The following is a 14,069-nucleotide window of genomic DNA, read 5'->3' as shown; positions in this document are numbered from 1 at the left end:
TGTTGCCTTTTACATTAACAACAGATTAAAAAATAAGACTTCAACAAAAATATAGAAGACAACTGATTTTGATACAAAAATACCTTCTTCCAATTATAATTATTATATAAAAATAATAATTTAAATATGTTATCAAACTGCAACAGTGTTTCTCCCCCACCCTCCTCTCTCCTTTTAAGGTTGCCTGAAATCAGTTCTCCAATGACAGCAGCAAATCCACTTTGCTTCAGGCATTCTTCAGGCACCAAGAAATGGAAGCAGGGTATCAAGTTAATTAGGAGCACGATATTAAAAGCTGTGTTATCAGCAAATGGAAGGTGCAGACAGCAGCAGATTTTCTGTGACTCTTTGTGAGAGAACTTGTCTCCACTTCCATCTGAAAGTCAACATCCAGTGCTCTGGATATGGAAATTCAGTGAAAGCCTGGAGGTCGAACAGCAAGAGATTTCAGATTCCAGCAGTTATAACAGAGAATTCCATCTCCAACAGGGAGACTGCTGCTGCTACATGGGGCTATGCCTTCATCTGTAAGATTTTCACACAGTTCTTAGCAAATCCTTTCCAGAGGAACAATAGGCCAGTCAGCCTGGCAGTGCAAACAAATGACAGTATCTTATTTCCAAAGCCTTCCAATGTGTTGCATGTCCATCCCATCACCCACCATCATGTTTTCTAGTAAAAATCATGTTCATGGGGACATCACAGAGCTCCTACTCCAGCTTAATGCCCCTCCTGTTCAGAAAGGAGACTGCTTCCCTACTACTCATCTTACCACATTTACTCATTATGTCTGTCATTTCAAGGATTTCCCCACTGATCATTACTGCCAGGAACACCCCTCTTGAGCCTAAACTCTGCCTTCATTTCCACCCCTGCTAGAACCCAACGCTGAGTGTTGCAGAGGAATTCAGTATCTGATAAATGCAATGTCATACACACTCATCAGTACCAAAATATCACTTTCAAGTGTGAATACCACAGGAGGTCTCTGGGAAGGGACTTTTTTTAGCATTTCAACCACACAGACACAGAGTAACAGGTCTAAACAGCATATGGTGGAGTTTCTTTGTGTAAAAATCAGATAGAAAAGAGCAGAATGTGCCTGAAAGGTAACATGGAAAATGGCTTTAGCTGGGCTGCCAGAAGAAGACAAGAGTTATCAATTGTGCTGGTATTTGGGTAAATGTAAGCACATTCTATATACACATAGAGGTGCAGTTCCTTTTTCTCCCAGAAAACTTCACTAAATCTTATTGAAGAATATTCAAAGGAATTCCCAAAAACATGTAAAACAACCCAACAAAACTATGCAATGTAGGAAGGAAACATGTGGCTTTATCTTCATTTTCAACCTATGCACCCATGACCTTATTCACAGTGCCTGCTCTCAGCTGTGTTCAATACATCTTTTAGGAGAAAACTCGGTCTACACCCAGGTTATTTCCAGCCACACACAACACAACAGGAGAGCACAAATATATCCTGCACTATTCTATCATCCTCCACTCTTGTCAGCAAACAATAATCTCAGATAAATGCAAGACTATTAGAAAGTACCTCCACTAAACAAAGCAAACTAAAAAAAAAAAAAGCTTTTATCTGAGCTACCCACCTGCCCACTGCATTTAAACCCTGTTAACCAACACACACACCCATTCACCTTGTAAAAGGGTACAACAGCTGTTCAAAGGCAAACAGGGAGGCAGGTGATGGGATGGGGAAGGGGACTGACTTCCATTTGCCAGCTTGGGAAGGTTTGGCCTTTGGAAGGTCAGCAAGCAGCTCTTCAGAGACAGAGGCTGACTAGAACCACCTCTCATGCTGCCCAGCCCCCAGGAGGACAGAACTGTTTATTTCCTGTGGGATGTTACTCAACTTTGGTTCAGTAGGAAACAAAAAACCCTTTATATCCCACATGCCATGGGACTCAGAGTTACCTGACAGGAAGGATTACAAGCCAACATTTTAGTAATGCATCAAACTCCCAGCTTCAACACAAACTTCCAGCCACAAGGGTTTCACCTTGACAAACAGCCTTACAAAGGACCCTGTCAAAGCAAAAAGCTATTTATTTACACCAAAAGAGTCTAAAGTGGTATGTATCTTGCAGCTGATGGAAGCAGCAAAGATGAGATACAGAATTTGATGCCAATGTCTCATTGAAGACATAGGTAGCTATCAACCATAGCTTTATTTTTTACTCATCTTTCTTCCTCTCTGGAAATTAATTACATTTGCATACTTCCTTCTACCCACAGGGTAGCCATTAAAGAAGTTTTCATATTAGTAATCACTGTCACTAAAATCAAAGTAGCTGAGAATATTTTTGGATAACCATGTAAACTGAAATACTATTTTTATATGCATCAGCTAAAATTAATGGTTTTCTTTGATTTAGGTATCTATAGTAGTCAGCATGGGAACCTCATGCTTCACTTCTAAGTTTTCTTTCTTCCTTTTATGCTTTAGTGTGCTAGTTTTGGAAGTAGAACAAATTCTTATAATTTAAAAATTCTACACAGCCTCTATACTGGACCTTCTAATTTGCACAGTACCTTGAAGTACTGAAATAAAGCATTATTTCAGTATTTTTAAAATTTATTGTGCAGAGAGCTGCTTCTCCTTTCATTTTCTTTCTGAGAAATGCAATTCTCCCAACTTCTAAACTTTTGTGTACTTTCACTTTCTGACTGCTAATTCTGTTAATTCCTAGTACCAAAATTCTCTCATAGTTCTCCTTCCTTTATTTTTCTTTTTAAAATCTTTTTAGAGGGTTGTTTTGGTGATTTTTTATTTTTGTTTTTTCAAGTCTTCCTTCTTGCAGCTCTTTATGTTCTCCTGATCTTCAATCACAATTCTAGAGTGTCTTCCATTACGTCCGTCCCAGCAATATCATCAAAATGACAGATAAATTATATTTTCCCTATATTATCCATAAACTAACACCAAGGTCTTTTAAAGTGAGTGAGCCTAGAACTCATATATAATCCTGCCAAACTTTCACAGGCAGACCATGCCTCTCAGCTTGTGCTCTGCAAGTACCCTTTCTGTTCAGGCATATAGCTCTTGCCACTTTCACAGCTTCCTTGTTTCAACTGATTCAAATTCATGTCTAATCCCAATGTGGAATCATAACTGTAGCAATGACAAAAACGGGGTCATTGAAAAAAAAAATCCCATTTTCTTTCTACTTATAGAAGTAACACTTTTCCCTTCTACTTACAGAAGCAACACTTTTATTTGCTTTTTTTTATTCCCAAGCTCTTGCAACATTTTAGGTAAACTGAAGCTTTCCTCCTTCCAGAGCCACATAATGTTATCCTCCCTAGAGGAACATATCAAGGGCTCTCTAACCAGAATGCTAAACAATAAATAAACAAACACACAAACAAACAAAAAAGGGTAAGAAAATAGATGGATTTTTAGCATTTCTTGGTTCCTCCCATCCTCAGATCTCACAGTTTAAATTATACCAGCTGTTCACAAGCTCTAATTTATAAATCTCAGCAGCAGGTCTCAGAGGGGGAGCATCAGACCAAGGGGAGCACGGCACTGCCACAACATTGCTCCCTTCACATAATTTTCCTTGGCACCACCCAAGTGCTGGGAACCTTGGCCTCAGCAAAAGGCTGCATTTACTGCTCCACTTGGGGTTAGGGTTACCCTTAGGGTTATGGTTGAGAAAACCACAAAGCCTACAGCTCCAGGAACAGTGGAATTACAAAAGGCATGCCAAGTGGAGCTCTCCATTAAAAATAGTAAAATAGCATGCTGTGTGTCACCTGAAATTCTGCTGTTCCTGAAACTCCTCTTGGCTGACTGTATTTTGCTGTGTTTTCTTTCTATAGATTATACAATCTTCTGGTCATAAAAGATTGCTTGGTTCCAGCTTGAAAGCCTCTTGGGAACACAGAACTCTAACCTGCCATTCATATATTAAGTACAGAACATTTCAAAACACCATGACAGAGCAATAAAAGTGAGAACTTGAGATCTCTCTCTAGATCAAGTGAAGCTCTAAATCCATAGTTCATGCTGGATGTCTGTGTCACTAGCACTGCTACCACAGCCACCAGTATTTCTAGCAGAAATATAGTTCTTACTGATACTTCTCGGAAAGGGTAATTCCACTAAAATATAGACTAGGTCAAACTAACAGGAACATGTATTCTTGGGTAATCTGTTCTTGCCAAAAGAAACATATTGTAGAAAAGATTCAATCAGAGCATATGTAGTTTTCTCAAGTCTTACAAACTTTGTAAGATGAAGTGTGTCTATTACTAGCAATGAAACACTCTAAGTAATGCTGACAACTTAGATGGAAGCAACCATACATTTTGCATTATTGCTCAACAACTGTTTCCTCATGGTTGTTTGAGAAAAGGTACATTGCTTGGGAAGAGAAAGGGTTTTGCTAGAGATCAAAGCAAAGGTGCACTTTAACATTCCCACTATTCTTACCTAAAGGGGAAGAGAAGGAAATTCTGTTTACAGTGAAAGCAGTTCCTCCTTAACACAAGATTTCCCCATTTTTCTAATGGCCAAGTCACTTAAATGCCATCACTAGTCCCACACTATTTTAAAAACCTCTGATATGCAATTGCATGTCAAACATTACACTGCCATGCCACTGAACAACAGCTGGGATACACAGGCTCCCATGAAGTGAATGAACAGTTTGTAAAGCACTTTCTATTTGTTCAGCACAAGAGGAGCAAGCAGAAGGTGGGACCAGTAGCATCTGAGCCTGTAACTATGCCTGCTTAACATCACTTCTTAAAAGACTATTCTTTTCACTTGCTTACATTTTCCCCAAGTGTGTGCCCAGAAATTTTTCATGCTGAGTGTTTGTCTCAGACTGGTTTTTAAAGAACAATCATCAGTTTCAGCTCAAACAGTTCAGTTGCTACCAAGAGTAGGGTCTAAAGAAAAAACATTTTGCATAATACGAAAAGAAAGCAAAAACAACCAACTTTAAGTATTTCCTTTCTATTGTAATTCTTTAAAAAGTCACAGTAAACACAGATCCAGTAGAGGTTAATTCACAACTAAAATCTCCAAAGATGCCAAAAGAATGAGTACTTTTGATTTCCACAGGAATTATATTTGCACATGCACTGCCTTTCGGGCACCCCAAGAGGTTCAGAAGACAGTTCCTTATAATAATCATTCAACATTTGGCTAAATATTGAACTTGGCCAACAGGAACTGTATTTCTACAACAAGCCTTGAGGGATAAGAAAGAAATATCAAATTGGAAAACACAGGTAAAAATGGCCAAACCAAAGGAACAGAAAAAGTAACTGAAGAGCAATACTGGCAAGTTGTCAGAAGACCAGAACTGATGTTTGGAGCCAGAAATAAAGTCAGAAACAACTTGGCTGAGAGGAATTTTTGCAGTAAAGAGCTGGGAAATTGCCAAAAACAGGCAGACCAAAGAGATGGGACAAGTAGGAGAATAACCAAAGGGACCAGTCTATACTAGTGCAAGGAGGCTGGGAACCATCTCTGAGAATGGGAGAGATACTGGACACAGATTTCCAGAGAGAACCAGCCAGCTTCTGCAGAAAGATTAAAGAACCAACTAGCTTGGGTGTCCAAACCAAGACACTCACGATTCAACATTGGAAATATACAGACTTTTACATAATATATGCAGTAATATATGGGAGGGCTTAGATGTTATATGAAACTGAAACCAGATCTTAAATCAGGCACACAAAATCTGAGAAATATTGTACTAACCAATGACAAAAGGGAAATGTTCAGACTTGCCTTGCACCACACAGAAACTCTGAGGAGTGGTAGGGTTGTGTCACAGGCCTCTGTAAGGATGCAGCTCTCAATTAAAAAAACAATTTTGTCCTCCTCTTCCTTTAATCTCTTGCTTTGAAGGCTGTACAACTTCCAATTTCTGCAACAAATAAAGCTGTTACACTCACTGATAGTCACAGTGAGTTCATCCCCATCAGAACAGTTCATCCCCAGATTAGGCCCCTCCTGTGCACTAAACACAACAAGAGAAAAGTAGATCATCTAACTAAAGACTTAGCATAATTGGAATCCACAAGGCTAAACTGTGGTTACATAGATTGCTCTTTCAAGACAGCTCTTTTGACAGCAGTGTGGGTCATTTGCAGTTTAAAATGCTCTATTCATGCCTCTGAACTGTCATGTTTATATGGAGCAGCCTTGCTTTCCATTATGGCAGGGAATCAGTTCCAAACAGCTCTCCCAGTCTCAGAAATAATGATGGGTGGTCCACCCACACTTTGGGAGTAGAAGTTATGATCCCTGCAAAACCTCGCGGACCATGTTCATCCATGCTCACAGAAATATGGGACTGGACAACAAAGCAAGTTTGTGAGTCTACAGGGAGTTAAATGTCACAGGCCAAAAGCTTCCAGCTTCTAGCTGTGACACCATCTTTTAAACATACATATATTTAAAAATATATATAAGGCTTTTCAACCAAAATTATCAGCTACTGGTATCATATTAATTGTTGCTGTAACTGTCTGTGTGATACCGTACAATTTTGAACTTTAAAAAGTGACTCATAAAACCTGGAAGGGATAAGATAGCCATGAGATAATTCTCTTGTGCAGATAATGTCCATTCTCAAAAATAGAAATGCTCTACAGACTTCTGGACTTGGACAGGAAGACTTATGCCAGATTTTACATTTTATGTGTAGCATCTTCTACAAGACAATATGTGAGAACCTTTTAAAAAAGAAATTATACAATGTACACTAACTTTTAATATTTACAGAACTGTCATCAGAATTAACAGCGCACTAGCATTTAGCACTTTCTGGTAAAAAATATAACAGAAAAATGGCACTAAGAGCTCGGCAAGTAGCTCTGGTGACTGAACATATTACCACACTTCTGTTCAAGTTTACAGTCTCCCAAGCAAAGTCAATGGACCAGATCTAGTGAACACTCTTCAGAAATGTCAAGCCAACATTTTAAATCAAGCCACTGAACTTTGTACTAAAGTTGCTGAAGCGTAGGGACGCACTTCATTCCACCTGCCCTGCTGTGGGAGGCAGTAGTTTCCAGCCTAATGAATGTAAAAAGCAGCTACATGATCAAAAGAATTGTTACTGGCAAGACAAAATGTAGGTGGGCAAGGGGGAAAACTAAAAAAATTTAAATCTTTAGACATTTTTAGAGATCAATAGCTACTCTATTCAGCACAACACAAACACCATCCCCACTCCACAGGTTGGTTTTTGAAAGAGCACTGTGAAAAATTAGAGGCAGAGCAAACTATGAAAAATTATTCTCTTAACACTGGTCATCACAGAGAAAATGTAGAGAAAGAGCTGGAAAAAGAACAGAAGAGACTCCAAGCAGGCCAAGTATTTTTAAAATACCTGATACAATGCATTTCATTCTGAAGTCTTATTATCACTCTTAAAGACTGGACAATCTTTTAAAAATTCTTCTTAAGTTTGAATCCAAGCTTCAGACTGCCAAGGGTTAGGATTTGAACCAAACACAAACAGGAATTATAGAAAGATCCAATGTGCAACCTTAACAGTAAACCCAGCACTGCATTTCAACACATTAGATTTAACAACAGAGAATGAGTGGAAAAACAAATTCTCATCAAATCTCTCTGTCTCCACTCCCAGTAATTTCCACCTTGGAGCCTTGTTCTACTCATGGCAAGGAGAAAATCCAGGTATCAAATTCCTTCTAATCACATTTCATTTTGCTGGAAGGAAGTTAGAGAAAACTCAGTGATACAACAGGGTAGAGCCAGGTAAAACAGTTTTTCAAGCACAGAGTTAATCTGGGCTGCTCAGGCCTTGCATAAAAGGTGGGAACTGAGCATGTGCAGAGGCATTCACAGGAACTGGCTATAGTTGCAGGATTCTGCACAGTTTGCAACATTGCAGCGAGGTACCTTAACTATAAACTATCCCAAGGAATTGAAGTGTGCTGTTTCCAAAGATTTGCAACATCTGTACATACATGCTTCCTGTAATTAGTCATACTGTGGGAAGAATAGTTATTTTTCTAAAAGTTTAGATGCATGATAACACATATTACTTTGTTAAGGAAGATTAAAATACCCGTGCTTGTGAGAGCTGATGGCCCCAACAGCTCTAAAACATCTCACCTAGCAATGGGAGTTAGCAGTGCACAAACCTTGTAGCAGGCCTCTGTCTGCAGGCTCTCACTCGCAGTGACACAGCCCCATTTGCTTCCCACATGCTCAGAAGATTTAGGATGTATTTGCCAGGGAAGCCCAGCCCCTGCTGTTGAATCCCCCCCAAGCACACCCCAGCTAGAGCTACAGGTTTGGGATACTTCCAGATTTTTTTCAGAAATTACAGCTCCAAAGTGCTCCACTGGAAAATGCTACAAAACCTTGATGAGAAAGATACTGGATAATTTTTTCCTACCTCTATCTGTCCTCCTTCCTGTCTTCCTGTACTGTCTTATCCTCTACACTCATTTCCCTTCAAATTCCCTCCTCTATATCCCCACTCCTTTTCTCCTATGCTATTCCCTTTCACCTCACTTGGTTACCTCCTTCACAAGGAGCTAATCTGCTCCGTCTGCAGCAAACTGGAAGAACACAGCTGTATTTAGAGAGAAGCAACTCATACACAACAGGCTTCTCTGTCAGCACACCACAGCAGCACATGAACAAACAAGATGCAGCCATTTGTGAGATATACAAGAACATTGAAGGGCACAAGTGGGCCAGGTCTAAATGTAACAGCTCAAGAATGTCAATTTTTTTTCTGAAAATAGCATGCTGGTTTCATACAAGGTCTTAGCAGTATCTCACTGCTGTACATAATGAGTACTTTCAGTGAATACTGACACACATTTACAAATCTCTGTTGCAGAGAAATCCTTGGTCACATTCTACAAGCTGGACAGAAACACTCCCTCACCTAAGGTCAAGATCTCAACTTGCCTGGAAATATGGGGAAAAACTACATTACTCTCTCATATATCATCAAGATGGTTTTAGCTAAGTTAGGATGTACCTTGGTACTTCAATTTCTCAGTTCACGATTTATTGCATATTTGGTTAAATAATCATAAATTCAAGAATTTTACACTCAGTGGAAGTCCAGAAACAGTCCTCTAGCTGAGTGAACATACTTTACTGAAAGCTTCAAATACTGTTTTCAGGAAATGCTAACATATTTCTGTAGTACTGGCACCTGCCTTTCCTCTGTGAGAGACCAAAGTGGCTGGATTGATGTGCTGACAAAACAATGCCCATCTGTGTTGGCTCAGACAACATCATTAACTTTATGGTACAGGGAAAAAAGAGCAGTAATTGCCAGGAAAGCCTGGAGTGTTTGCCTTGCCTTATCTCCTGGATACCTCCCTTACCGTGTACAATACAAACCACAAAGAATATGGCCCTACCACTCCCCTGTGCAGTCAAGACACATGCCCTCCTCTCAGAAATGTCTTGAATTTACAATGTTCCTGACATTTTCTGTACTTCAATTGATTTGCTCCTCATTGTCAACCTGCTTTGTCTTGATTGTGGCATAGCTTTGCCTCAGGTGCCACCAGCCTGTGGTGACACTTCTCACAGCAAGCAAAGGACTGCAGAGAACAGAACACGGGAAGCAAAGGAAGGAAGGCAGCAGTAGCAGGAGGTGCCTGTGAAGGAGAAAAGGGAAATGCTTCCTTCTATCTGAGAGCCAGAAGAATCAACTTCATCTGTAGGAAAGAGTTTATGGTATTAGATAAAGCAGCAATAGGTGTGATTTAACTACTTTTGAGGCTGTGCCTATCTGCCTGATAGACGTGCATGATGTAGATACACCCTAAAGCTTTCTTCTTTCAAGGTCAACAACATTTTCAACAACAATGTTTCTGGAAAGGATGTCTGTTTGAGATTTAGGTAGATAATCCAACAATGGAGAGGAAATTCAGTTTATCAGACAAGAAACAGGAAGGGAAGTGGTAAGCAGAAGCAAAGAACGTGTAAGACAGAGCTCTGAGCTGTGCTGCCTGTATTATTTGATCTCCCATCTCTCTTCAAATACAACAGGTAGAGGTTTCAAATTTCATGTCCAAGCAAGGCAATTGCTCTTCATATCCAGTCAAAAAATGTTTTTTTTTCCAACAGAGATATCTACAAAGGGGGTCTTAAAGGTATTATATTCTAACAGTGCATCTTACACACTAGCAACTGGGCAATTAAAATTTGCCGTAGCAGAGCACAGCCCAGAAGCCTGAATTAAATCTTGACAAGGAAACAAGAACTGAAAGGGGATCCTCGGCCTTCTCATTTTCCTTCCTAATTCTAGTAAAATAATACAGAGAGTAAGGAACCAGAACATATAGGAAACAAAGCAGTCATTTCTCCTAGCAGTCAGTTCACAGGGAGAACCTCCATTTAATACAGCATCTGTACAAACAGACTGAACTAGTACAGGTCTAAGAGATGATTAATGACATCCAACCCTCAATATATCTGAGACCTTAAGACTGAAAGTTCTGCTACCTGAGAAGGGGTACAGCCCTCAGTCTCAACTGACAGCAAATTAGACAGATGTAAAATAAGAAATTTCCTGCAGAGGTGTCATCACTGTCTTCAATAAGCGAGCCCAACACCCTCTGAAGATCACATGGTTCTTTTGCCACACTTTGGCAGGGTTCTTTGTTTCTCCATGGCTGCCTGCAAGATACCACCCACTACAGATTAAGTTAAAATTAGTTCATTAAAAATATATTAAATCAGAATCAAATGTATCTAGCAAAATATATACAGCCTGGATACAGATACTTGAAAGCAGCACTGAAATCATGTTTGCTATCAACTTAGTACTGCAGCAGGGAACAGTGAGTAAAAGAGGTCACATCCACCTCAAAGTTTGAAAGCGCCAGAACTTCTAAATTTAAGAACACTAAATGTCAAGTTCCTGCCAAAAATACATATACACTCCCCGCCATTTGCTCCCACCTAACATTTGCATAAGAGAGTCAGAGATACTTTTGAAAAAATTGGCAAGATATTGCATTCTCTGAGTTCCTAGAAGAAAGGCAGTCCACTGAATTAAGATCTTCAGAAGCAGGAAGAAAAACTTAATAAGCTTTTAATTAAGAGCTTTTGTGAAAAGCATTACCAAACATTAGTTCTGCAGTGGGAAACTGCAAAGTAATCTTGTTTTCACCACAACAGGGTTTTCTAGAGTTTGAGGGCAGAGACAAAGATGAGTCTCTGCCGCTGTTGCTTAAGTAACCCAGCAAGACCCTCCCAGCTGGGTCTCTACGGCCAGCCTAGACAAGCTCAACAGCAGAGGCTTCTGCAGAAGGCTGATACCGGCCTGCGGATGGAGAGCTTCTGTCAACACCGGGCTGGACCACGCAGGCAAAATCCCCTCTAGTGTCTCTGCAGTCCAAACTGGGCTCTGATCAGCATATATTGATTGATTTTACTCATGGTACGGGGGTACCTATGCCACTCGGCTAAAGCTTCAAGTTCATTCTAAGCACTGCTCCGCGAAACCCACATAAGACAGATGATGGTGCATCAGTACTGCAAAGGCATTTCTACCATATTTCACAACCATATTCCAGCTCAATAAACAGGCAAAAATCTGAAATATGCACCAAATTAAACACACAATCTGCTTCCTTTTAAGGCTTCTCAACATGGGAAAGGAATCGTGAACCCCGGCCTGTAATAAATTAGGGGAGGCTAAACATCATCCCTGTGTTCGCTGTCTCGCTCCCGCGTCCCCCGGAGGCGGCGGCTGTTTACGCGCTGTCCCTTCCACACACGCCGTTTCCGCGCACCGCCGAGCCCGGCACGGCTCGGGACCGAGGGCCGAGCGCGCACGGACGGAGCCGGCAGCGCTGCCCGTGACAGCGCCGGCGGCCGAACCGGGCGGGCAGGGCCTCCCCAAGATGGGGGCTCGGCCGTGCCCGCCCGGCGCGGGGCCACCTCCCGCCGCAGCCGCGCGACCCCGCCGCGCTGGGCGCCCGGCCCGTGCCCTCTCCCGCAGCCCCCGCTCCGCGGCCGGCGCCCATCGCTCACCTCCGCAGCCGCGGCTCGCCGGGCACCGCCCCGCGGCAGCCTCCGGCCCCGCGCCCCCAGCGGCTCCGGCGCCCGCCCGCTCTGACGGCGCCGGGAGCGGCGGCCCCGCCCCGGCCCTGGCCCGGCCCCCTGCGGCCTCAGCCGGGCCGGCATCGCACGCCCGTTCGCCCGCGCTGGAACGGCAGCGCTTCGGGCTGTCCCCGCCGGCTCCGGAGGATCCAAAAATATAGAAACTAGGATTCTCTTGTATCTTCATCTGCAGTTAAGCACCGGAGACAGAAGAAATTCTTCCTAGTGTCCAAACTAAATTTCCCCATGCCCAGCTTATCACTACGTCCTTTTGTCCTGTCGCTGGTTGCCAGAGGGTAGAGGCGGACCCCCACCCAGCTACAGCCTCCTTTCTGGTGGCTGTAGAGAGCACTGAGGTCACCCCTGAGTCCCCTTTTCTCCAGGCTAAACAGCCCCAGCTCCCTCAGCTGCTCCTCACAGGACTTGTGCTCCACACACACCCTTCACCAGCCCCACTGCCCTTCTCTGGACATGCTCCAGCACATCATTGCTTTTCTTGAATTGAGGGACCCAAATTGGACACAGCACTCAAGGTGTGACCTCACCTGTGTGGAGTACAAGGGAAGAATTACTTCCCTAGTCTTGCTGCTCACACTGATACATTTCAGCATGTATCCTCCATCCATCCATCCATCCATCCATCCATCCATCCATCCATCCATCCATCCATCCATCCATCCATCCATCCTTCCTTCTCCACACCTGAAGTTGTTTGATAGCTGCCTCACTCACATGCATGTGGTGAAATTGCTGTGTAGCTGGAGGCTGGTTCCATTTCTTAACGAATTTCTGTACCCCACTATTATCAATGAGGGATTTATAGTGCTCAGGCAACATTAAGAGCCATTTGAAAGAATGTAGGAAGAGGTCAAAGTCCAGCTCTGGCACATTCTGTTATTTTTACATGGTGCACAAAAGCCAAGGAAAGCACAGGTTACTAACAAGTTACCTTTGGGGAACTCCCAGGAGAGAGGTGAGGGGGAAAGACTCAAGTGGGGAATCAGTGAGACACAAACACAGTTGTCTGTGCAGAGGACTACTGCCAAGAACCAGCTGAGCCAGTCCCAATACTGCTCTAGTGTAAGAATTTTAATTTCATGCTGGAAGCTGCCAGCTGAAGTCCCCAGTATAATCTGAACTGGGATAGAGAAGCCAGGAGAGACAGATTGAATTTTTAATTTTTCTTTCTGTGTGTCATTGGTGAAATGCCATGAAGGACTCCCTCTTTCAAAACCACACAGAATTTATAGAGAGGAGCTGTTTTCAATGCATAGTCAAACATGCATAATTTTTCTCATTTACCTTTGCCCATCATTTAGCATAAAGCTAATGAACCCTGCCACATTTTTCAACAAAGAGACAGAAAATAAGAGTTCTTCTGCATACCATGAAAACTTAAAGATATCCTTGCATAAAAACATTAAATATATTTGGTGAGAACAAACTGGAAAGCAAGTAGATCTTGTCACTAGCACATTTCAAATTAAATACAGATCTTGACTGAAAAAAAACCCCAGAGTTTATTTGCAGCTGATGACATTACTAATCATCATCAACCTAAGTACTACCTTTGTAAACAGCAGACTTGGACAGCTCCCCACCAAGGACTCTGGAAGAACAATGTTTACTATTGATATTCATTTAGTATTTGATTTTGTTCATTTGATACTATTGATATTCATTTAGTATCAGGGAATCAAAAGAGCACTAAAACCCAAGGGACCAGAAGGGCCTTACGCTGCACCAGTGTTGGAGGATGTGGAAAATCACCAAGTTATTTGTGGGCAGAGCAGTCTGAATTACCCAGGGCAAAATACAAGAAAACCCAGCAGGGTAGGAATGGATATGCTTGAGAGGTTTTCTATTTACCTAATTTTTTTGTAAGATTATGTTTTCCTAATCTATATGTAATAAAACAAATAGAGGGGAGTTTATTTCAGTAGAGTACTTAGAGAGCTGCT

General features: G+C 41.9%; 1 protein-coding gene across 6 annotated transcripts in view; it reads right to left on the bottom strand.

The window, feature by feature from the left end:
- Positions 1 to 12,126, bottom strand: part of INPP4A (inositol polyphosphate-4-phosphatase type I A) — a 109,889-nt gene extending 97,763 nt beyond the window's left edge. For 2 of the 6 annotated variants that reach the window (XM_064711065.1, XM_064711103.1), the window contains exons 1-2: positions 12,040 to 12,103; positions 5,746 to 5,914 (exon numbers count right to left, since the gene is read on the bottom strand). The gene's annotated coding sequence lies outside the window, so the exon portion shown is untranslated. Of the gene's footprint in view, positions 1 to 5,745; positions 5,915 to 12,039 lie in introns of all 6 variants that reach the window. The other 4 variants (XM_064711055.1, XM_064711092.1, XM_064711074.1 and 1 more) reach the window with 2 other exon arrangements.
- Positions 12,127 to 14,069: the final 1,943 nt, after the last annotated feature.

Source organism: Zonotrichia leucophrys, chromosome 1 (genome assembly GCF_028769735.1).
Source record: "Zonotrichia leucophrys gambelii isolate GWCS_2022_RI chromosome 1, RI_Zleu_2.0, whole genome shotgun sequence".
Lineage (NCBI taxonomy): Eukaryota > Metazoa > Chordata > Aves > Passeriformes > Passerellidae > Zonotrichia > Zonotrichia leucophrys.
The sequence above is the reverse complement of the archived record's forward strand: the minus strand, read 5'-3'. Positions and strand labels throughout refer to the sequence as shown.